The 25879-nt window shown below is 34.4% G+C and overlaps 1 pseudogene; it reads left to right on the top strand.

Annotated features, from left to right (window-relative positions):
- Positions 1-25642, top strand: part of LOC132010987 (regucalcin-like) — a 32802-nt pseudogene extending 7160 nt beyond the window's left edge.
- Positions 25643-25879: the final 237 nt, after the last annotated feature.

Raw genomic sequence — 25879 nt, 5'->3', positions numbered from 1 at the left:
GGTGTGAACAAGAGGGTAACATGGAGAGACAGCAGGTCTGGCATTAGAAGTAGCAGCATCAGGAGTCTCAGCAGGGGTGACAGCATTTCGAGACACTTCACAAGCATCATGTCATGAGTCCAACCTGTTCAGGTCTCTCCTGCCTAGGGAGGCTGGTTCTTGATTAATATCAAGTCAAGTGTTTTGTCCTTGTAAGGCTTTACTTAGTAAGCCTGAGGTTAAAGATGATTTTTCCTTTTATCTGTGACTATTTTATCCTTCATTTATAGACGGAGGGTCTTTTCTCCCACAAGAAAATTCCAGTATGCTAAACCTCTTTTGATTTAACAGTCGTCTACTAAAAAGGATTAGATGAACAAGATAAATTCAATAAAATTATAGATGAAGATAAAATAATTTATATTCGGTGTCCATATCTAAGAGTGAAATTGAGTTCCTTTTCTAGGGTGGATTTTTAACATGCAAGGAATTGTAATCTGTCACTAAAGCCAGGTGGAGCATGTCCCAAAACGGTCATCTTGATAGCGTAAGTAGCTGTTGTATGATATGCATGAACAGAAGTCCTGTAAGTTAAGATATTAGGTTTGTGACCACTGTCACCTCTACCTGTGTGACCTTAGCCAGTCAAATGCCTTGGAAATAATCAACTATGTTCCTGTTGCCAGAAACAGACAGACACAGTTTCTCTTTGATGATGGGAGTTTAGTATAAAGCTATGTGGTAAAATGTCATGGAATGGGAAATTGTGCTAGCAATTTTATAATAGCACCAGTTCCGGAGTTTCAAAACTAGAATGAGGTAGCTGAGAGAGGAATAGAAAAATAATTAAACCACATAGGATGAAACCAGGATTCTTATTATTAATACCTATTATTAATATTGTCAAGACATATGATATGGCTAGGTAAGTTTATCACCATGCAGTAGGACCATCCTCATCAAAGATGGTTTTATACCAAGCCATCTCATTAGCTATTGGCTTTTACTATGATCTGTCTAAACAGGTTGGCTTTGACTCACAAACATATTCTTCCTATAATCAATTGTGGCCAGAACAGTAGCTTCAGATTTACTAATTGAAACTGATAGGTCATTGTAATTTGTTCAGAAAAAAAATATTGGGGGGGACAGTTTCCTCAGAAAGGACTGAGTATGTTTTCCTTTTGATAAAGGTACCAACTCATAGGTTGGCCACTGATATGTATATATTTTTATATATGCATATATAATTTTATATAGAAAATTTTATATGTATTTTTATATATATAATTTATACATATATAATGCATATATACTTAATTGTAACATATTAGGGGAGATATGAGTGATTACTACATCATGCTAAACAAGAGGGTTTTTTTTAAAGATTTTATTTATTTATTTGACAGAGATCACAATTAGGCAGAGAGGCAGGCAGACAGAGAGAGAGAGAGAGAGAGAGAGGAGGAAGCAGGCTCCCTGCTGAGCAGAGAGCCCAATATGGGGCTCGATCCCAGAACTCTGGGATCATGACCTGAGCTGAAAGCAGAGGCTTTAACCCACTGAGCCACCCAGGCGCCCCTAAACAAGAGATTTTTAAGAGTTTTATATGTTTTCTAATGTATTATCAGCTACAAACAAAGAATCTCATTTAATGGATTAAAATATATGTGATTTTATTTATTAAGATCCCAACTAGAGTCACATTTTAAGTGAAAAAGATTTTATGGAAATCAGTTATGTGATGTTATTTGCCCAATGTAGTAAATCCTCCTTATTTGTGATTTCTATATTTGCAAATTCATCTACTCGCTAAAATTTATGTGGAGCTCACGTTTCCCTCCCTCCCCCCCACCCCCACCGCCCTGAACACATGAGTAACTCTCAAGTCACTTGCAAGCATTCCCAGAGTAAGGAAACTTTTGAGTTGTCCTTGGGGGAGGCGTTTCCGGCTGAGGTCAAACAAGGCTCTGCCCTCTTGTTTCAGCTCTCCTGAGTGACCAAGTGTCTTTTTTGCTGTTTATTTATTGCCATATATTTTGCTTGTTTGTGCTTTCTCTTGGTAATTTTATTGTTTAAAGTTGCCTTCCTGTGTAGTACTGAGGAGCTAGCTACTATTCAAAGCATAGGGTGTCTGTGATGTGCCTTATAGACAAATATGTGGATCCACTTTGTTCAGGCATGAGTCAATAGCACCCTTGGCTCTAGGCTCAACGTTAATGAGTCAATCACATATTAAATAAGGGTCTTTAAGCAGAAACACATACAAAATAAGGTTACGTATTATTTGGTTGATGAAAATGGGACCAGAGCCTCACAGGAAACTAATCCCGTATCTTCATAAATGACTCAGCATTCATTGAGTCACTGTTTGCAGTGACTTTTATAGATCACAACTATCACATGTTTTTTAAATTGACTATATTGATTTCATTGACTGTATGTTCCTGCATGGCACAGAACAACAGAGTAAGCAAATGGTGATTCGTAAAATGAACTTGCTATCGTGAACAAAGATTTAAGTTTAATTTATATAATGGCAATCACAGTAATAATAAAAGGAAATTTGGGGGTGAGGTGGAAAGAGCTGAACAAGTTAGAGTGTTGAAGAGTGAGGAATGTAACCTCCTTGTCACTGATTGAGTTCCAGGTGAACTTTGTGTAGAACTCAAGCACAGAGCCATGTTTTAAGTAGTTATTTTGCCTGTCTGTCTCACTTTAGAGACCATGGATTTCTTAAGAAAGGGGACCATGCCTCACTTAGGAAATCTGAGTATATCCAAAGCCAAGACATAAATGAAGTTGGAAAAATTATGTTCATCATCCATATTGCAATGGCTCTTCTATGCCTTGCTGAAATAATCCCTCCAGGGTTTATTAATCCCTCCACTCCTAGTGGATATGGAGTCACTTAGCAAGAGCTCCTTAACACTTCTGGCAAACTTGAGTTTCCATGAGGCCAAATTTATTTATTGTTCGCTTGTGTGGCTTTGATCCTCTTTCCCTGTGGACCACACCATCTCTTGACTCTGCTAAATTTCCACACATCACTATGGATTCTTACTGACATATCTGACACCAGCGCTGCTTGGTTTGGGCAGTAGTCCCCCTCACCCTGGGCAGTGTTGATGAATTGGCCCAAACCATCTGCCATTCTCTGTGTTGGACATTGTTGCTCTATATTCCATGTACCGCTCTCCGGCCAGACACTACACCAAGAGCTGTTTTCTTTCTAGGTGTTGAGGTTGAGTGGTATTCTGTGGTTTGGGAAGTAGAATACACTTCTCATTTTGCTTCTACATTTCATTAAAAAGACATCGAATTGCTCCCCAAATGAATACCAGTCTTATAAAGTTTTCAGTAAAAAAACAAAACAAAACAAAACTCTTTGCTTTTACTCATACTCCCCTCTCACTAGAACTCAGTAGAAGTCTATGGGCCATTGATAGTGAAAGAACAAATTATCTATACTATCCAAAAAAACTTTTTTTCAACACTGGATTATGACATCTTGTTCTGGGTCCAAAATGATAGAGGATTGTGGTTCAGAGTGTAGGTTCTCAGACTTACTGACTGTATTTCAACACTGGCTCCTCATCATAATTGTTGAATGATCTTTGGCAAATTACTCAATCTCCATGGGTCTCACATTCCGTATACCTAAAATCAATATTATAATGGTACCATTAAATTGACTAGCATGATTACATGAGCAGTATTTAAAACAGGCATTATTAAACACTCAGTAGGTTTTAGTATTATTTTTCCTTTTAGATATGTCCTTACCTCATACAAATTGATGTGAATTAGACTTACTCCATCAGTTTGCCAGACATGACTAGGTATGTCTTAATAGTAGGTTTGGACACACAGATCTCTAAACTTTCAGTACCTAGCAGCTAGCACATAGTAAGGAGATTTTTATTGAATATATGATAAGTACAGACAGAAGCATCAAAACATGCAGAAAGAATAGAGATCATTAATAAATATACAATTGTGATTATAGTAAGCAGAAAGACAGGAGAGCTATATCCTGTCCGGTAATAAGCAACATGCTTTGTTGGTGCTCAATAAACATTTCCTGGGGTGCCTGGGAGGCTCAGTCAGTTAAGCAGCTGCCTCTGCCTCAGGTCATGATTTCAGGGTTCTGGAATTGAGCCAGATTCTCCCTCTCCCTCTGCCAATCCCCCTCACTTGTGCTCACTCTCACTCTCTCTCATAAATAAATAAAATCTTTAAAAAAATCATTTAAGTGAAAAATATTATCCTTAACTTACTAATTCTTTATGCCATGCACTATTTATTCCCGTAGTATGTTTCTTCTCCTACAAGAATACTCCAATTCTCCTAGTATGTTTCTTCTCCATTTTGTGGGAAGAACTGAGGTGGAGTAAGGGTAAGTAATCTGTCCAAAATGGTATGGCTAAAAATGGGGCAATGCACAGAATGACATGTTGACAATCTGAACATGAAAGCATGGTCTTAATTATATTCTCTCATTCTTTCTTTTTTAAAAAATTACCTTCTTAGCAAAAGGAAAAGGTAAATGGACGGAGGAGAATTTAACAAGGGTGCACATACTCTTGTGTCCACACACCTGCATTTGTTACCAGAGCCCTTGTAACTTAAATTATTATGGGCATCTATATAGTTTTTTGTGCCTCAGTTTGCTAGCCCATCCAAAAGGGATAAACACGATAGATACATTCTAGATTGTTACAAGACTTAAACGGGGGTCGGGAGAATATACAGCACAAATTCAGTGCCAGGCACATAGAAAGTGCTTTATTAAATAGCTGCAATTATCATTATTTTCCTTGTGCTTGATTTTATTTTTACTTATAGTTCTTATTTTAATAACTTATCTGCTCAAAGACAAAGTGAAAAGATGAAATTGCATTAATGATCCATATTTATTTTAAATGTTACCCATTCAAATTGGTTCTAAGATAATTTGGTGGATAAAAATGTCAGCATCCATTCTTTGGATTATGAACTCATCTGAAACTTTTTATTATCTAATTATTTTTACAGAAAGGGGGGTTCTATTCAACTCTTACAGACACAAGTATCACAATAGAAGAAATACAGGCATACTGCTCAGGCACTATTTGCTTTTGAAAGAACTAGAAAAATAAAACAGATTCTTCCAAGAAACTGTTGTATGAGAATAATAGCAAAACCTTAAGATATCTTTTATTATGGTCATGACTGTTCTTACAATGGCACTTTGTATACATAAAACACATTTTGCAAAATAGACTTAAAATATAAATAATAACTTTTCTTCTATGAATTGTACAGAACAAGAGAATGTTAATTATCTGTTGTTAAGTACTTTGATCATTCCTCTGTACATTATAGACATCAGCAAAGATGCCGACCTGCAACAGATAATTCAAGAGACTTCCTGATTTTAAGCAGTAGGGCAATTGTTCCAAGTTGTTCTGAATGTGGCCTACAAAAATGAGCAGTTCTTCCATGAAAGATCATAATTATTTCTGGGCTACTACTGGGAAATTGTACCATAATTAATATGTTTTGAAAATATAAGTTCACATATACTTATAAAATTTTGTATAAGTAAATGTTTCTATTTAAATTCAAAATTCTCATTCTAAATTGAGAACTATTTTTTTAGAAACTGCAAGTCCTTTTTAAGCCTGCAATTAAGAGTTCTCATTATACCTAATCATCAAGGTCTCCACAATCACAGTCTTTTAAAATTTGTATATAAATATATATGTTTTCTTAGAGCTCTGTTCATATCATTAGTTGTCAGTTGTGTTCAATAGTTTTCTCCTATTCCCCGAAGAGCACCCCGGGGAAAGGAGCCTGTATTTTCTTTTCCTTTTTCTTTCTTTCTTTCTTTTTTTTTTATTTCGATTTTATTTATTTATTTGACAGAAAGAGAAACAGCAAGAGAGAGAACAAGCAGTGGGAGGGGAAGAAGGTTAAAGCAGGCTTCTATTGAGCAGAGAGCCCGATGTAGGGCTTGATCCCAGGACCCTGAGATCATGACCTGAACCCAAGGTAGAAACTTAATGACTGAGCCACTCAGTGCCCCTGATTTTTTCTTCTAAGACCTACCCTCTTGCTAGGAATTTGAGGTGTGTAATAGCTATTGAAATGAAATCAACAATGTTACAATTAGTTCATTTATGCACAATAGTAAAATGATAAAAATCAAGGAAAATATACTTCTTTAAAATACTGAACATTTCATGATAATTCTATATGTATTTATTCATATATATATTTAATCAACATACAGTTACTTAAAGTAGGTGTGTTCTGAAAGCTGATATCATCCTACTTCTTGGTCAAGGCACAGCTAATCCTTCATGTTTTTGATCTGCTAGTTTTTTTTAATGATTTTATTTATTTATTTGTCAGAGAGAGAAAGAGAGTGTGAGCACAAGCAGGGGAGTGGCAGGTGAAGGGAGAAGCAGGATCCCTGCTGAGCAAGGAGCCTGATATGGGAACTCGATCCCAGGACCCTGGGATCATGACCTGAGCCAAAGGCAGACTTTTAACTGACTGAGCCACCCAGGCATCCCTGATCTGATAGTTTTAATGATAAATATTCCAAAAACATTTTCCAGAATATTTTTCTCTCTCAAGGTATGGACATTTTCCCTGATGATCAGGAGGTACTTCTGGATGAATAAATACATCTGCTAACTTAAAGTCGTAATAAGTGATACAAGAAAAGAACAAAGCAAAGTAAGGAAACAGAGTGGTGGAATTGTGGTGCATTTTCTATTTTGTTTAAGGTAGTCAGGGAAGGTCTCTGTGATGAGGTGATATTTAAGTGGAGCCCTGAAGGAGGCAAAGAAAAACAGGAAGTCAGGTGGGGAGGAAGAAGAACATTCTAGTGTAGGAAACACTAGTGCAAATCTCTGAGGCAGGAAAGAACTAGATGTGTTTTAAGGAATAGCAGGAAGTTCCATGTGATCCAAACAGAGTAAGCATAGCTGAAGCAGAAGGCATACATGATTAGTATTAAATCAGTGAGGCCTTGAGACCTGAATTAAGAAGCTGATTCTTTTCTAAATGTGATAGAAATCACCAGAAAATTTTGACTATGGAAGTGGTATGATCTTCTCTAATGTTTTAAAAGATGACTCTAATGGCTACATAGAGACTGGACCAGATTAGGAAAAAAAAAAAAAAAAAAGACAGACAATTAAAGTTAGTTTTCAAGTTCTTAGTTGTAAGGTCCTATAGCATATCAGGCTATATGTCTGAGAATCGACTGTAATAAAGCCAAATAGAATCACATGGAAGGAAGATCCAAATAGAGAAGGAAGGTGGTTATAAAACTAAGCATGAGTGACTCAGACATTTAGGGATAAGAAGAGAAACTCTAACAAAAAAGATGAAGAAGGAGTGGAGGATGAAGGATAAAAATGCATCAGAGAGATGCACAGAGTAAGCCGAGTGAAAAAAAAGAATATTAAGAACAAAGTCATCAAATTTATTGAATACTACTAAGAGGTACAACAAGGACTAAGATTTGATCACTGAATTTGATAAATGGTTATTATTGATGGTCTTGATTAAATAGATATAGAAAATATTAAACATTCCATTCATAGGTTTTATATAAAGGGAAATATATAAATGGAACTATAGAGGAGATATGTAGTCAATAAAGCCACATTGTTGAATTTTGTTTTCTGTGATTATGTGTTTTCTAAAACTGAAATTTGTTGGAAGCTTTTAAACTTAGAGGTTATGGTTGATGCACAAAAAGTATGGTATGTGATTTAGATTTCAGAAAGAATTTATAGATGATTTTTATTAGAACAAAAATCATAAGCCAACTTATTCTGGACACTTGAGTAAGATTGTACACAACAATATTCCTTTATGGATCTACTTTTTTAGAAAGTAAATGTTCTTAACATAAAATAAGCTTTCTGGTGTAGAGTGGAATTGAAAAGTATTCCATATGGAAAAGATTTACTGCAAGAATTAGAGAACACCCATAGTGACAATGGCTGCTATCCTAACCCAGCCACAATTTTTATTCACATAACTCAAGTTGTGAAGAAGGTCTTACTTTTCCTTACAACACTAAAAAAGAGTTTGCCACCTGCGTCTCACCACATATCTGTAAATAACAGATTGCACCAATTATGTTAGTGTTGTGTTGCTGTGCATTAAAATAAAATGCAGCAGTGGGAAAGATTTATAGGCAAATTCCTCCTTTAGAATTCTAAAGCTGATAAGCAGAGAGGTATGAATTATTAAACTGAATAGAAGCTTTATAGAAAGGCTTGTAATCAAGTTTTGCTTGCACAAAACAAGAAACCTGTGACTAATTTCAAATAATGTTGTTTGCCTAACAAAATGGGACATTTAAAGATCAACTTTATAATGAAAATCTGATTTCAAGGAAAGAAAACACTTACTTTAGTCTTATATTTCACTTAGACATCATATCGAATAAAATAAAGCACACTGTCACAGCTAGAAGTTAAATGTTTCTGATGATAGTTTACAATGACTTTAAATATATGGTAGGGTAGCAACTGAAAAAAAAACCTAAAGGTTAGAAAATCAAATTGTAAGTTTAGGTAACCAAAGTTAGAAATTTACCAGTTTTTATCTTAACTTTGATTTTAAAAATACAAACTTCCAGACAATTGTGCTCTTACTTTAGTATGATTATCCCCTCTTCAACTTTCTCCTAGGAAAAAATAAGTTAAGGCAGTTAATTAATAATGGAGATAAAAAAAAGGAGCTCAGAGCAATCTGAGATTTCATAGCTTTGAGTATTGCATTAGGTATATTTATCTAGGAAAAACTTTCCTCTTTTTCATCAATGCTACAACTTAATTCTCTTTTTAATTTAATGTCTAGAACAGACAATAGTAATTACTTTTTTAAAGAACTCACATTAAAAAAAAAAACTTCTTCTATTTCTGATTTCAGAAATGGAAGAGGGCATGTTACAAATCATACCACATACAAAAGATCATAAGGGATCTTATATCCTCACAACTAGGACAATTATACACACACAAATTGAACAACTTAGAAGAAATGAATAAATTCCTAGAAACATACAATCCCCAAAACTGAATTATGATGAAATAGAAAATTTGAACAGACCAATTATTAGGAAAGAGATTGAATCAGTAATCAAAACCTCCCAACAAACAAAAGTCCAGGACCAGATGGCTTCCCTGGTGAATTTTAACAAACATTCAAAGAAGAATTAAAATACCAATCCTGCCCAAACTTTTCAAAAAAATAGAAGGGGAGGAACTCTTCCAAATTCATTTTATGTGCCCATTATAACCCCAAAACTAAAGCCAAACTAGGATGCCATACACACACACACACACACACAAATAAAGAATTATAGGCCAATATCACTAATAAACATAGATGCAAATATATTCAATGAAATATTAGCAAACCGAATTCAACAATACATTGAAAGGATCATACACCATGGTCAAGTAGAATTTATTTCAAGGATGCTCAAGAGTAGTTCAACATCCATAAATCAGTCATTGTGATACATCATACTAATAAAATGAAAGATAAAAATGATACAAGCATTTTAATAGATGCAGAAAAAAATTGATAAAATTCAACATCCATTTATGATTTTAAAAGTCTTAGTAAAATGGGAATGTACCTACACATCATCGAGGCCATATTTGACAAGCCCACATCATATTCAACAGTGAAAAGCTAAAAGATTTTCCTCTAAATCCAGAAAAAGCCAAAGATGCCCATTCTTTCTACTTTTATTCAATCTACTATTAGAAGTCCTAGCCAGAGCAATAAGGGATGAAAAATAAATAAGAGGCATTGAGAATGGAAAGGAAGACATAAAACTATCACTATTTGCAGATGACATGATACATAAAAAACTACAAAGACTCCATCAAAAAACTGTTAGAATTAAGAAATGAATTCAGTAAAGTGGCAGGATACAAAATCAACATGAAAAAGAAAAATTACTGCATTTATGTACATTAGTAGTAAACTATCAGAAAGAAAAATTAATAAAAAAAAATTCCCATTTACAATTGCATTGAAGAGAAAAAAAAGTGTAGAAATAAATTTAATTAAGGAGATGAAAGACCTGTACATTGAAAACAGCAAGATATTAAAGAAAGGAATTGAAGATATTCCATGCTCATGAATTGGAAGAATCAATATTGTTAAAATGTCCATACTACACAGTTAATGCAATCCCTGTCAAAATTCCAGTGGCATTTTTTATAGAAGTAGAACATCCAAAAATTTGTATGGAACCAGTAAAAAACAAAAAACAAAAACAAAAACAAAAAAACAGAATAACGAAGGAAATCTTGGGAAAGATGAACAAAGCTGGAGGCATTATGCTCCCTCATTTAAAAATACATTAAAAAGCTATAGTAATAGAAAAAATAGGGTATTGGCATAAAAACAGATAAGTAGAACAGAATAGAGAACCCACAGATAAATCCATGCATGTATGGTTAATTAATTTATGACTAAGGAGCCAAGAATATACAATGGGAAAAGAAAATCTCTTCAATAAATTGGAAATTAGACAGCCACATGCAAAAGAATGAAACAACCACTATTTTATAACATACACAAAAATTAACTCAAAATGGATTAAAAACTTGAAATTAAAACTTGACATCATAAAATTTTTAGAAGAAAACAGAGATGATAAGCTGTTTGACAGAGTTTTGGCAATATTATTATTTTTTTTAATCTGATACCAAGAGCAAGAGCAACAAAACCAAAAATAAGAAATTAGGACAATATTAAACTAAAAGTATCTTATACAGCAAAGGAAATCAACAAATGAAAAAGGCAACTTACTAATATTTACTAATATTTACTAATCATATATCTGAGAAAATATCATATATCTGAGAAAATATTTACTAATCATATATCTGATAAAGAGATAATAATTAAAATATATAAAAAATCATATAACTCAGTGGCAAAAGAAAAAAACAAGACATTCTGATTAAAAATTAAACAGAAGATCTAAACAGACATGTTTCCAAAGAAGACATACAGATAGTCAATAGGTGCATGATAAGACTCTTGACATCATTAATCATCAGGAGAATGCAAATCAAAACCATGATGAGATATTACCTCATACCCGTTAAAACGGCTATTAACAAAAAGACAAAAAAAAAAAAATCACACATGTTGACAAGGATGTACAGAAGAGAGAACCCTTGTGCCCTACTGGTGGAATTGTAAATTTTTGCAACCACTATGGAAAACAGTATGGAGGTCCCTTGAAAAAATAGAAACAGAACTACTATATGATCCAGCAATTTCACTTCTAGGTATTTACCCAAAGAATACAAAAAGACTAGTTTGAAAAAATATATGCACCCATACATTTATTGCAGTGTTATTTATAATAGCCAAGGTGTGAAAGCAACCTAAGTGTCCATTGAAGATAAATGGATAAATTCATGTGTGTGTGTACACAGCATGGAATATTATTCAGCCATAAAAAAGAATGAAATCTTGTCATTTTCAATAACACAGATGGATCTACAGGGTATAATGCTAAGGGAAATAAGTCATGGAGAGAAAGACAAATACCATATGCATCCAGTCATATGTGGAATTTAAGAAACAAAACAAATGAACAAAGAAAAAGAGACAAAAACCAAGAAAAAGACTCTTAACTACAGAGAACAATGATGATGATTACCAGAGGAGAGGTGGACAAGGGAATGGGTGAAATAGGTGAAGGGGATTAAGAGTACACTTAACACGATGAGCACTGAGTAATGAATAGAATTGTCGAATCACTATATTGTACACCTGAAACTAGTACAACACTGTAGGTTAACTATACAGGAATTAAAATTAAAATAAAAAATAAAAAAATACATGTCTTTCTTCCACATAGGATATATACTTATCTTTAAATTTATGATAGAGTATTATGGTTGTTCACATTTAATATAACTAGATGTATTTACATTTATAAATAACATCTTATTGTTTATTTTCTCACATATTCTACGTTCTTTCCTTTTTCTACTAAATTATCAGAATTTTCTCATTTTCTCAACTATTAGGTTGTTATAAAATATTTTCCTATTTGTTTAATGGTAATCCTAAAAATGCACAATATGCACTCTTGACTTACTAGCTTCTCCTAAAAATAAGTATTATTATTACTTCCCAGACAATTGTGCAACTTCTTTCTTTTTCTTTTTTCTTTTCTTTTTTTTTTGTTTTGTTTTTTGTTTTGTTCTGTTTTGAGAGAGAGAGAGAAAGAGAGAGAGAGAGAGAAAGCACCTGTGGAGGGGCAGAGGGAGAGAGAGAATCCTAAGCAGGCATGTTCAGCATGGAGCTGAAGCAGGGCCCAATCCCATGACTCTGAAATCATGACCTGAGCCAAAAATCAAGAGTTGAATGCTTAACTGATTGAGACACTCAGGCACCCCAATTTTATAACATTTGAACACATACCTCTTTTTTTCTTCCTCCTACCTTTGGTGTTACTATTCTCATGCACTTTATTTCTACATTTATTTTGAACTCCATTGTGCATTATGATTATTGTTTTCTACAGCCAATATTTATTTAGATTTACCATTAGTTACCCTTAGTTACCATTAAATTTACCACAGTTATCATTACTGTCTCTTCCTTTCTACATTTCCATAATCAATCTGGCATAATTTTTATGTCTGAAGAATTCATGTTAGTATTATTTTAGTATGGGATTGTTGGTGATCGATTTTATCTCTATTTTGTTGCTTTTCTTTGTACTTACTCTAAGTGAAATTTGCTGTGCTGCTTGAATATGTGGCTTATGGCTTGATGTCTTTTTTCAATGTAAAAAAAGAAAACTGTAGCCATTATCTTTTTGAACATCAGTTCTCTCTCTTTCTCTTCTAATTCTTTTGCTAAGTTATAAATTTTACAATTTCTTGTATGTCTCTTGTACTTCTCTCTTAATCTTTCATTCTTTCTTCTTTCTTTCCTTTTTTGTTTTAATTTGTTTTCTTTCTCTGTGTTTTAGTCTGGATAATTTCTACTAACATGTTTACCAGTCAGCTCTTCACTTTTTCCAGGAAGCTCTTAAACTCATCTATAGTTTCTTATTTTCATAGTATTCATTTATTCAGTTCTAAAATTACTGTTTGATTATTTTTTATATGGAATATATATATTCCTGTAATCTGATAAATTTCTCCATCTTGTCATTAATTTTCCTTGATGTATTAATTACATTTATTTTAAAGTTCATGGCTGAAAAATTCAGTATCTGGACCATCTTAAAACTGTTTCTGCTATCAATTGTTTTTCTTAGTCCTTCTCTTAGATTGTCTGTTAGCATTTCTCCATGTGTGGGACACTGTGCTATAAAACGTGATAGAGGCTTTGGATATCTTCCTCCAGAGAACATTCACCCAGTCGTGTCTCAGGTTACTTTCTGCAGTAGGGGAAGATCCCCTTAGTCCACGATCAGCTTCGTTAATTGGAGCCTCCTTGTCATACGGATCAATGCTTGATCTATTTCAGGCTTACCACTTTCCAACTGAACTCCAATTTATTTTCAGAAAATCTAAATATTCAACATTGTGAGACTGTCAAAATCCCCATTAAACACCTTACCCACTGTCCACTAGGATTTTTAGTATCTGTCTCAGTGTATAATAAGAACTGGAAAATAATGCGAGGAGAAAGCCAGACAATGTCATGTTCAACCTTCTCTGTACAGCGCTTCTCTTGAGGATCTTGGTTATACAAGTTTTGTCCGCTGAGGCAGCCTGGCCAAATTCCATTTTTCTCTCTCTGTTTTCTAAAATTGTCAAATGCTTCACATTTGTATGCACCACATTGGTTTTCCTCTACCAAACTTTTTAGCCAATCACTCTATGCCATGCCAGACTTAAAAAGGGCCCTAAGGAGAAAAGTGAGATGGGTTGTTCGCATTCATCTCAGTAAATTTCCCCTCTTTCAAGAGTTATGGCACCTCCTGTCTCAGATGCCCCAGGAGCACTTGCTGCCTTCACCTTATGTGTAAATTTTTTTGTGTGTGTGTGTGCTTTTCCAACCTTTCTTATAACAGAAACTTTGCAATAGTCTAGCTCTTGGTTTGGATGGTATGTTCAAAAATGGTCTTATATATATATAGTTAAATAAGGCATCTTAAGAGAGTGTCATGCATGTTGTGTGGTTAATTTATAATTATGATTAGTCCAATATGTGCAACTGAACTTCAAGACAAAAAGTAAAAACCCAACCTCCTAATTACATCAGGGCTTTTAGGTTTAATTACTGCAATCCTAACAATCACAGAGGGCATGTTGCATATGTTGCAAAATTACAAAGGTTTAAATTTAAGAGTAGCCCTGATTAGAATAGCTAGAATACATCTTACGTGTTCTCCAAAAGTATACAATAAACCACATTCTCTTTACTATTTTACCGATAGTAAAGACAGATCTGTGATTAGAGTCCTGTAGCTTCATATGAAATCAATGTCCAATTCCTCTAGAAGGATTTAATTTGTGTGCCAATCTCAGGAATTTAAGAATTGATCAGGATATTCCAGTGAATGAAGAATGAGCTGATCTCCCTTCCTTTTCCCCCATAAACATGCACGCTGCCTAAAAGCTTTGAAAAATGACATTAGAAGAGAGAAACTCGGATGATTGTCCCATCCTTTGCATAGTTAAGGATTTGTTTACTATGAAGCATTCACGGCTTTCCATATGTGTACCCAACAGACATTTCAGCATTTTTTAACTTTGGAAAATGTAAAATGACCAAAACTACTAGATGTTTAGGAGTCCTTTCAGGTAAAATTGTACTTTAATAATAACTATATCATTGGGCACCTGGGTGGCTCAGTGGGTTAAGCCTCTGCCTTCGGCTCAGGTCATGATCTCAGGGTCCTGGGATCAAGTCCCGCATCGGGCTCTCTGCTGGGCAGGGAGCCTGCTTCCTCCTCTCTCTCTCTCTCTCTGCCTGCCTCTCTGTCTACTTCTGACCTCTCTCTGTCAAATAAATGAATAAAATCTTTAAAAAAAATAATAATAACTATATCATTTAGATATATGAAATGTTAGAACATTTATGTAATAGACAAAAGCTTATTGAACCTAAAAATATTCTTGATACTCAGTACCCCAAACTATAGAAACAAAATCCCTTCTACCTTTTGTAATTAGGGTAAATGAAAGTGACTGTGTAGAAGATGATAAAAGTCAGTGTAGAAGCACTGTTGCCTCCTTATTTATCAATATTAATTTCATGAAAATTATAACTTTTTACCAACTGGTCCAAAACTTTGGAGGAGAATAGTGAGTCATATCATCAATGAGCTAAAACAAGAGTATACACACACACACACATATGTACAGGTAATCAGTAAAAACATACAATTTCATAAGACAAAGTATAGAATTCTATATAGAATTAAGAGAAAAATGATATTATTCTTATATTCCAACTACTTACCTAACATTATATTTTGGTTTATATAAGAAAATTTTAACTGGAACATCTTAATATATTTTGAGACATATTTTTTTATCAGAAATATTGTAAGTGCTGTAAAAATGTTGGAAAAGAATAGTTTAGGGCTTAAAAAAAAGATCACTCCATACCAAATGGATATTTAATTTTCCCACAAATTGTTGGCAATTTTGCACTTATACTTGCTTTGGAAACAAGTATTTCTATCTCCAAGTGGAACAGTGTGCTAAAATGATGAGATGATCTGTCTTTTTTTTTTTTTTTAAAGTGCTCTTTTTTAGGTTGGATGCCAAAGCACTTTGTTAAGATGTTTTTGTTTTTGTTTTGTTTTTAAGAAGGGCAAAACCTTTCAGATTTTAAAGCTTTTGTTGTACTTTCTAGGGAATTTTTTTTTTTTTTTGGTACCACTTTTTGTTTAAACCTCATTAGAAGTTGATCCACTAGAATGCTATCTAGCCATCAAATTTTAATGGAATTAAAAATTTTAGTCTCTTGATTAGCTATAAATGATAGTAAAAATAAGGACCATATGCCAATTATTGAGTGAATTCATATTAATTAACCTCCCCTGTCCTTACATTCCCATTGAATTCCTTTAAACCTATATTCTAATAACTAATAATTTCAGCTTCTATCTACTTCCATTGGATTAAAAGCTCCACAAATGTAGTAACAGTACTTCTGTGCTTTGCACAAAGTAGTTGCTCATTAAATATTTATGGGATTTAATTAATCAATATTTTTGTTATAATCTAGTTTGGATAACCCAAAGAAACAGTTGATAAAATTACGAGGACACAAAGGCATTCCAAATTCCAGTGTGAATTAATCTCAAATGATTTCTATCAACACAGATTCCTCTAAAAGTATTTAGAGGAAAGGTTTCCTCAACTTACACATTTGTATACTTGTCCCTTACAAGTTCTGCTATATAAGGCCCTGAGTTTCTGATTATGGGTTTAGGAAGAGAGCTATGATCATTGATTCATAGGCAAAAGCTGGGGACTAAATATGATTTTACCATTTTTTCAAGTACCAAATAATGAAAAAAATATATTTATTGTGTTGTTAGCATGTGCTATACATTATTAAATGGTTACATAATTAACTTAATTCATTTAGAGAGATGGTTACTTTGATTAATACAATGGTTATTTTGATTAATACTTTGATTAATACAAAAGTTCAGAGAACTTTTGGATCATTAATTTTTCTATTGATGGATATGAAAATAATATAAATGACTTTAAATAATATGCATGACAAAAAGAAAGGAATCTCATATTCAATATATTGGAAAGTACTAGAATTGTCCAATGGCTGCTATACAATTTGAGGTACATGAAAGAAATACAACTTCTTTCAAAGAAATTCATTTTTTAAACTTTTTTTAAAATTTAAATTCAATCAATTAACATATAATGTATTACCAGTTTCAGAGGTAGAATTCAGTGATACATCAGTCTTATATAATACCCAGTCTAATATAAGATTGAGTGTTCATTACATCACTTTCCCACCTTAATGTCCAAGAAATTCATTTCCTAAAACTTAAATCGCTATGTTGAAGTCTTTTGTCCCTAAAGTACAGCTGAGTAGATGCCATAAGCTAAGTTAAATAATTACCAAGAAGAAAAAATTCAGTTAGTGGACACCTTCTAGAATAAACTGGATTGTATTTTTTTTTCTATAACCCAACACGACAAGAAATCCAAACAAATATACGTCTTTAAGTAATAGTTACCCTAAATCAGAAGCTTTTGAGATTAGACTCCATTTGGTATGTCTTGATTTCCTAAGGTAACTATGTATCAATTAAAACTTATCCATCTTCCAAGCAGAAACTGCTTCAAAGATTTTTTATTCTTAGGGAAGGAGTGCATGAATCACTAATTACAAAGCATTTCTCAGCTTTCCCACTTACTTTCATTTGTGAGGAGATTAATAGCCATCCTTGAGACAACAGCTGCTTTCTATTTATCAAAGAGAAGCCATTGGCTGGCAGCTCTCCTAGAGGAGTACGGGAAGATAGTCCATGGATTTAACTGCATGGTTCATAACCTGGACGTAGAGACAAAACAGGGAGCTTCAACCTCTGTAGAATCCCGACGATTGTGATTGATTTTTCCCATTTGCTTAATATACCCATCATATCTTTAATTGTATGCTGCTCCTTTTGCTTTCTGTGTTTATGGTCTGAGCCACAACAACCCCACAGAGAGTTGTGCCTCACATTGCTTTCCTGAGCGACCATATCAAGCAGTCTAGGAGCTGATTTTATCATTATTAGCAGTGTCTTTCGTCCTCCCTACTATTTTTAAAAAAATTAATTTCTCATTCTCAAGATGATGCAATCTTAAAAACTGAACATTAGAGAAATAATTTAAACTATATTCTATAGTCAACCTTTTAAAAAAGATTTTATTTATTATTTGAGAGAGAGAGAGAGAGAGCAAGTGAGAGAGCAAGAGAGAGAGCACCAGCTGAGGAATCTGCTGGCAGAGGCAGGGGGAGAAGCAGACTCCCTGATGAGCAAATATCCTGATGCAGGGCTTGATCCCAGGACTCTGGGATCAGGAATGAAGACGAAGGCTGTTGCTTGACTGACTGAGCCACCCAGGTGCCCCTCTACAATCAAATTCTTGCTAGAAATTTAGCTGTAATGCCTGTGCTATAATCATTTTGAAATATACTTGTTAAAAAGAAATTCAAAAGAAGATTCTGGGAAGAGGGTATAGTAGGAAGCACTAGAGATGTGTCACCCCACCTAGACAAAAAATTATTACATGGCAGAATCTGTCTGATGTAAGGAACTCGTGACTCTATTAAAGGCTTGCAACCTCCAAGGGAAGACTTAGTAAATAGGGGTTCATTTGGGGCAATTTAGGCTCAGCACAGTAATAGTCACTCATTATTCCCCACTCCCCTGGCCAGCAGAGCCACTCCCTCTGCAAACACCAGCCTACAAGAATATAAATAATGAATGAATGCATGAACAATTAAACAAAAAACACAGGCCCCAAATAGCATGACTTAGGTTAAGATCCCAAGTGAGTAAACCAAGACTTCATACCTAACCTGACTGCAGTTTCAACCTCCCAGAAATGTGACCTCTGACGTGTCAACATGGGAATTTCCTGGTCAGCACTAGGAAATTACTGATAATTACTGATAAGCCCCTTAGGAGGGCAACTGTGCCTAAAACAACACATTCTTTGCTAATAACTCCTTTTTTCACTTCCTCTCTGAAAGGTCCCCCAATAATAGGTCCGTGATCAAAGGAGCGAGACTGATACAAACCGAAAATCAAGCAAAGCTTAATTTCACACCAAACATTGAGAATCAAACCCACCGTTCCGCCTCTTACAGAGAGGGTGACCCCTCCCAGCCTCACAGATTAACTGTTATAGAGCAAAGGCCACGTGGTTCAGCCTGGCCACACACAGGTGGCCAATGAGATTGTAACACACAGAGAAAGCTGCACAGTCATGCCAGGTCACACATGGGTGGCCAATTGAATTACAATTCACCCTATTGTAGCTATTTGAACTAGCTTATCATCTTGGTCAGAATTGGGCCCAAAAGGCACCCAAAAGGCAGAACCCACACGACTTGGTAGCTAGGGAGACAGTATGCATGCCCCACTGATGGGATGTCTCCACCTGGTCCCACTCATCCCTGCATTCGGGCTCTGTTATCTCCACCTGGCCTGACCCGCCCTTATATTTGGGCCCTGTTCTCAGGAACTGGTCGACCATATTCTACTGGTTTCCCGGACTTGCTTTTAAGTAAGTCCCCTGGGGTGGGCGGCAGGCTCAGTTTAAGTTTTACTGCATAAACAACAAAATGGCTGTTTAATCCAAGATGGAATTGTTCTGGTTAAGTAGACCTTTACACTCTACCTTTAAAAAAACTTTCCTTCTCTGTAGCCCTTTGAGGCTTCCCTCTACTTTCTGGATGGGATGCTGCCTGATTCATGCATCGATTAATAAAGTCAATTACATCTTTAATTTTTACTCGATTGAATTTTTTTTAACAGTATATACTTGGGCAATTATAAAATGTAATCCCCATGGTAACCACATAAAAGGGCTTTCATAGGAAAGAATTCACATAAGGACAAAGTTTTTTAACCAGATAGATCCAAACTTGTTGCAAGTTTTTAAGTGGGTAGATACAAGCAGATAGATCCCAAGATTGTTTGGGATATATATGTCAGTCTTGGTTATTTTTTTCAATGCCTTTCTCATTGGTGATTCGTGAATATCTTACATTCTTTTACTACAACCAGGTTAGTATTATTTTCTCAATTTTTTTTTTCCAGGAAAAACTTCCCAGCACAAAATTTATCCAGTCAGCAAAGAAGGGCAGTCATAGAACACAACATTTAAGCTGTTTGTTAATGCTCACTTGCTCTCTGCTTCTAAAGTAAAAATGGAGTTTCTCCAGCACTTACCATTACATCCCCATATTATTGGGAAATTAATCCTGAATTTGCCAAAAGGGACTAAAAATATAGGTAACAGGAAAAGCCTGGTAAATAGCCTTTGTAACTCAGATTCGAAGAATTAACCTAGGCAGAGAGGTTTGAGAGGACCTTAAAATTCAATAGCTTTCTTACCTGCTAAAATCTAGCAATTGGAGAGAAAAACATAATGGAATTGAAACAATTTGTGGACTATATAATACAGCTAGGGGGTTCAACCATCATTTGCTGGCATGTATAAAAAGACGGAAAATGGAAGTTAGAGCAAAGACTTACTAGAACACATAAACAAGAATTCAAAAGCCAACTAGGAGCCAGCTTTCCAAAGGTCACTAGCACCAAGATCTCCCCCATGACAATATATTCCATGAAGACTGAGTTTTGCCAGAGAACTGCTGGTGCTGTGAATCTCCAGTGCAGGAGGTAGCGCCCAACTCTCTGTTCTTCTTAGATATTCTTGCAAAAGAGGTTTGCCAGTGGGATTTGCTCAGCAAACGAGTGCAGCAAGTGAGCGTGGATGCCCCATCAGTTCTGTGGCCCTTCACCAGCCAGGAGGCAATGTAGGTCACCACATTAGAACAAAGTTCTGCACTTTGAACTAGGTAGATTGGTCTGTAGTTGTCCAGTAGGTAAAGACAAGAAAAACAACTGAGTCAATGACAAGAAGGTAGATCTTGCTGGGACATACTTTGGGGGAAACCCAGTAGAGGAGACAGCCCCAGCCATTCTGGAGCCCCACCAGGGGTCCCTGTACTACCTCTTGCCTGACTACCACATGCACAAGAACTTTGATCAGATGGGCATCTCCAGTGGGCTGGATTGGCCCCTGGACCCCAGAATCTTTTGTTACATTCACAGCCTGTTCTACTCTCTGGATGCCTTTGGCTATGACCTGTAGACAGGAAAGATCTGTGTATGCCTTTTTATTATTCCTCTTAATACTGCTGGTATTTTTTTCACACGTAGGTAACTAGTAAGCTGCCTCTTCTTCAACTCCTACAAAAAGGTCTTTATTTGTTGAATAGAGAACTGTCTGATGTTTAAAAAAAAAAAAAAAAACAAAACTGTTTAGCCATAGAACTCAATCTGGATGTTAACTCTAATTTGGAAGAAAACATTTAATTTTAAAGATCCATTTTAAGCATAGTTGTGTATTATCCATTTGACAATATGGAATGCTGTCTCCTAAAAACTGAAGAGAAGATAAAAGAGGATGATACAAAAAAGTATTTCTTTACCTCAATTCTTTCCAGTTCTATAATCCTATAATCACATTAGACTAACTCAAGGCTGAAATTACATATAGATATCTGCTCCTACAGTAAAATTAATAACATTATTGTATAAAGTCTCACAGATGGAGAACTTACATCAGAAAGTCAAGAAAAACACACCTTCTGTGTCATTTATATAATTCTTAGACATATGCAAAAACACTATTCATGGAAAGGAATATCAAGTAAGGTATAAATTTTTATAGATTCAGATTCTATCTGTTTTATCATATATCTTTGATGGTGAATATTTGAAATTCAATTCTATGTGATTTATCTGCTATTTTATATATATATATATATATATATATATATATATATATATAATGTCATTTTAAATTGTGCTTGGAATTATATAGTAGGATGTGTATTTCCTGGTTCTGGAATCATAGTTATATTGGCAGATTTTAATAATCTATTTCTATGAAATAATTTGAGTTCACTTTAAAAAAATATTTTAAATAAGAATAACTCATATGTTATAATAAAAAAGAAATATTGACTGTGTGCTGTCTGATAAAGGAAAACTCTGTCCCAAACGGATTCTAGACCCTGTCCCAAACGGATTCTAGACCCTGTCTGCTAATACAGAATTAGCTTTGTAACCACTAGCCTTGGACCCTGTCCCCACATTGACTAGAAAGTACTACACTGAGGTAGGCATCTATTATTGTTGTAAGCTAAGGCAAAAGTGAGAGAAATTGTAATAATATCACCTTATAAGACAGCATTATACTTTAGAGATTAGTAAACATAGCTCCCCCAAACTTAAATGACTTATTTGAAGATAATCAGTTTTAGCTTTGAAAAGAAATCATTTTATCTCAAGCTTTATTATAGTTGCCTTTTGCAATTACATGTGTAGACAGTAAAACATGAAATTTTAACTCATTCTAGTTCTTCTGTAAAATGTTAATAAGAAATGTAAATATGTTTGTAAAAATTCATTAAAATCTCATATATTCAAATCTTCCTCTCTTAAGATAGAAAGTTTTGCTTAAATAATATATATGTGTGTGTGTGTGTGTATACATATATATATATATATATATATTTTTTTTTTTAGAATATTTTCTAATTTTCTTTTTTCTTTTCATTGTCAGGGCATAATTTTATCACTGAATCTATCATTGTAGTGTATTCTCCATTGGAATACAGTGTACAGAGTGGTCAAAAGCTTTCTTCCTAGAGCACTACACTGAGCATTTTTTTCCTAGAATTCTAGTTTGAAATACAAAGGGTAGTGGGTCAGTAATTCAAGAAGGAGTCTCTGAAAATACATTTTTCAAGCTCATCCTCCTGAGAGAAAATTTCATGAGTTACTAGAATGTCATGTTTGGACCTAATTGGAATTAAGAAAACAATTGTTAAGAGGAATGTGTAAGTTTATTCACTTCTTTGATTTTGTTTCTCTGAAGGGTGTGTTTTGTATGTAGACATGAAGTCAGTTGGTCCCTGTCATCTGATTAAGTTTGAGCCCCTAAGTCATGAGCAATGTCCACTGAGCTGCAGATTTTCATCATAGAACAAGTTCTCCTGTGAAGACAAAGCATGATGAATAGTTTGGTACTGTTACCCTGAGGTGCTGACCTTGGCATCGGTGGGACCCAAATTAGTATAAAATCCATAGCTCATCTTTCATTAATATCATTCCTCATGGGTCACAGCTTTGCCCAGATGTTTGGCAGCTAAGTGAAATTCGTAACAATCTCTTATCTTTAGCAACTATGAAGTCACCCATATAAAATTTTTACAAGCAGAGAATTACAGGGGGGGGAAAAGGCTTAATCTAAGGTTATTTTTCTTTCTTTTTTTCCTTTCTTTAGTACTCAGCTCCTTAAATAACTCCACTGTAATATCACCAATTACATGATTCATGGTGTATGATTTTAACTTTCTTGGTTGTTATTCAACAAAAACAGAAGATCTTGCAAATAGATTCCATTATACTTGAAGTGGCCTTTACTTAATAATTTTTTTTACAACAAATTCTAAGAAGAAAATACTTACATAGCTTCTATAAAACTGTTTTGGTTGATCTGTCCTCAATGGTACCCTCTGTTTACCTTCTAAATGCATCCTAGAGAAATAAAGCTGGGACAATTTTATTTTGTCTGTGTACATGTATATTCCTTTCTAAAATCATCTTTGTGTCAGTTAAATCTTAAAATGTAATTAGAATTCTGGAACATATCTGCACTGCAACTTCTATGGTGAATCTGTTTCTTCAATCCTTTGGGATAATGCATGTATTTTTCCTTTTCAAACAAAACATGTAAATATGATATACATACTGTTTCAAATACCAGTACTACAAGTTAAAGAAAAAGTCTTTACTGATATAATTTTGGACTCTATAAATTGTCCAAATTTATTCTCATATATCTTCCACTTATTCTTCCCAATTCCTACCTACCCTCGTCCTAATAAAGCAGAGCTGGTTAAGATCTTGGCCAATCAAAAGAAATATGCTTCAATCCATAACCAGGAAATCAAGCCTCTTTCACTAAATTCAACTGAGATGCTATGCCAATACAATAGGAATAACCATTTGTTATCCCAATTTTTCCTCTCAAACTTTCTTTCATTATAAGTTCTATACGTTTGAGATAATATCTTAATGATGAAAAACCCACAGAGAGCCTAGTAAAGTTTCTAATAGAGTTTCTAATACTTTTGCCCAAAGCTCTGAGTTAGGGATTAACTTTAGATTTAGATTTAGTAAACTTCTCTGTGTGTAGATCAGCATTCCAAGTTAAAAACATATATGTATGTTTATATATATATATAATTTTTTACTGTGCATATGTATATGATATATCATGCTGATCTCCTTACATCATCATGCTGAAGATGCAAGAAGACTTCAACATGAATCCTAACTCAAGGAGGGGGAAATGTTTTCAGACTGTGATCACAATTTTATTGAGCATGCAGTCAATTTAGAAGTTCAGTCTAGCATTTTAAAAATACAAAATAGGGCACAGGGGTGGCTCAGTGTGTTAAGCCGCTGCCTTCGGCTCAGGTCATGATTTCAGGGTCCTGGGATTGAGTCCGACATCGGGCTCACTGCTCAGCAGGGAGCCTGTTCCTCCTCTCTCTCTCTCTGCCTGTCTCTCTGACTACTTGTGATCTCTCTCTGTCAAATAAATAAATTAAATCTTTAAAAAAAAATTCTCTAAAAATACAAAATAAGGGTACCTTGATGGCTCAGTCTGTTAAGCATCCCAGTCTTGATTTTGTCTCAGGTCATGATCTCAGGGTCATGAGATCAAGCTCTGGGTGGAACTCTTCACTGGGTGTGGGGCCTACTTGGGATTCTCTCTCTCCTTCTACCTCAGCCTCCATGTACGCTCTACCCCCATGTACACTCTTTCTCGCTCTCTCTCTCTCTCTCTCAAAAAAAGAAAAAAGAAAGAAAGAAAATACACATACACACACATACACACACACACACACACACACACACACATACCCTTATATCAAATAGAGTAAGATAGGATATATTAGGATACTGGGTTATATGACAAAACAGGTGGAAGAAAATAAGAGATTGGGATAGGACAGAATAGATGAGGGTAATGGTGGAAGGTTAGAATGGAATACAACAGAAAAGCATCAAACTCATTAGAGCAGCTTGAATGACAAAGGCAAAGATAAGTGTGCATACACTGGATAACTGTACATTTTTTTTAATTGAAAATATCAGTCAAAAGAGTTTGGAAGCTACCATTGTGAGTAAAAATAAATAAATAAATACAAATAACCATAATATAAATAAGAAAGTGTTAAAAGTTTTAAAAAGTTGACATAGAAAAATTCAGAGATGGGAAGAAATTTCATCACTGAGGAAAATGTGAAGATTATTCAAATAACTCTGTAGACTTTTTGTGACTAGATAAGACTTTCTTCAAAGAATAAAGGGGAGAATGCAGGGGGATAGTTGGAATGAGATATGAGGTGATGGCTCTGTGAATACTTCCTTAAAAAAAGGATTTTTTCCCAAATATATATATATATATATATATATATATATATATATAATACATAATATATAGTTAGATATATATAATTATATCTATAAATAAATATATATAATTTATAAATATACATATATAATATAAATACATATTATCTATATATAAAACAAAGATTTATGATTTTGTAAAATTTGTACTTCTTTAAATTTTAGGTCACTTTAAAATAATAAGGCTATTGCTAAAAATAACTCTGACTTTTCCATTCCTAGCACGTCAAAGATATCATCCTAGGTTCTTTCTGTCATCTAACTGGTGCAAAATGTCACGAGGTAGATATTCTTGTTGTTCCCATTTCAGAGAATGAAAATGAACTCCAAGAGGGTAGAGAATTTACCTCTTGGTCTGCATATAGCTTATGAGTGACTGAGCACAGAGTTACTCCAGGCCGTACTATTCTGAGCTGCTGGTGTAGCAGAACCATCACCTTCTCCTAACCCTCAGAAAGTATAATGATATCCGACTAGAGGAAATTTTTCACTAAATTTATGCAGATGCTTCACTATGAAGCGTCTTTCAGGTATAAAGAAACTTTCAAAAATGTGAGTGTTGCCTACACCATCTAAAGCATCTCATAGTAACAAAATAATCTGCGCCCT

The sequence above is a fragment of the Mustela nigripes genome, chromosome 1, assembly GCF_022355385.1.
Source record: "Mustela nigripes isolate SB6536 chromosome 1, MUSNIG.SB6536, whole genome shotgun sequence".
In the NCBI taxonomy this organism is placed as follows: Eukaryota; Metazoa; Chordata; class Mammalia; order Carnivora; family Mustelidae; genus Mustela; species Mustela nigripes.
The sequence above is the reverse complement of the archived record's forward strand: the minus strand, read 5'-3'. Positions and strand labels throughout refer to the sequence as shown.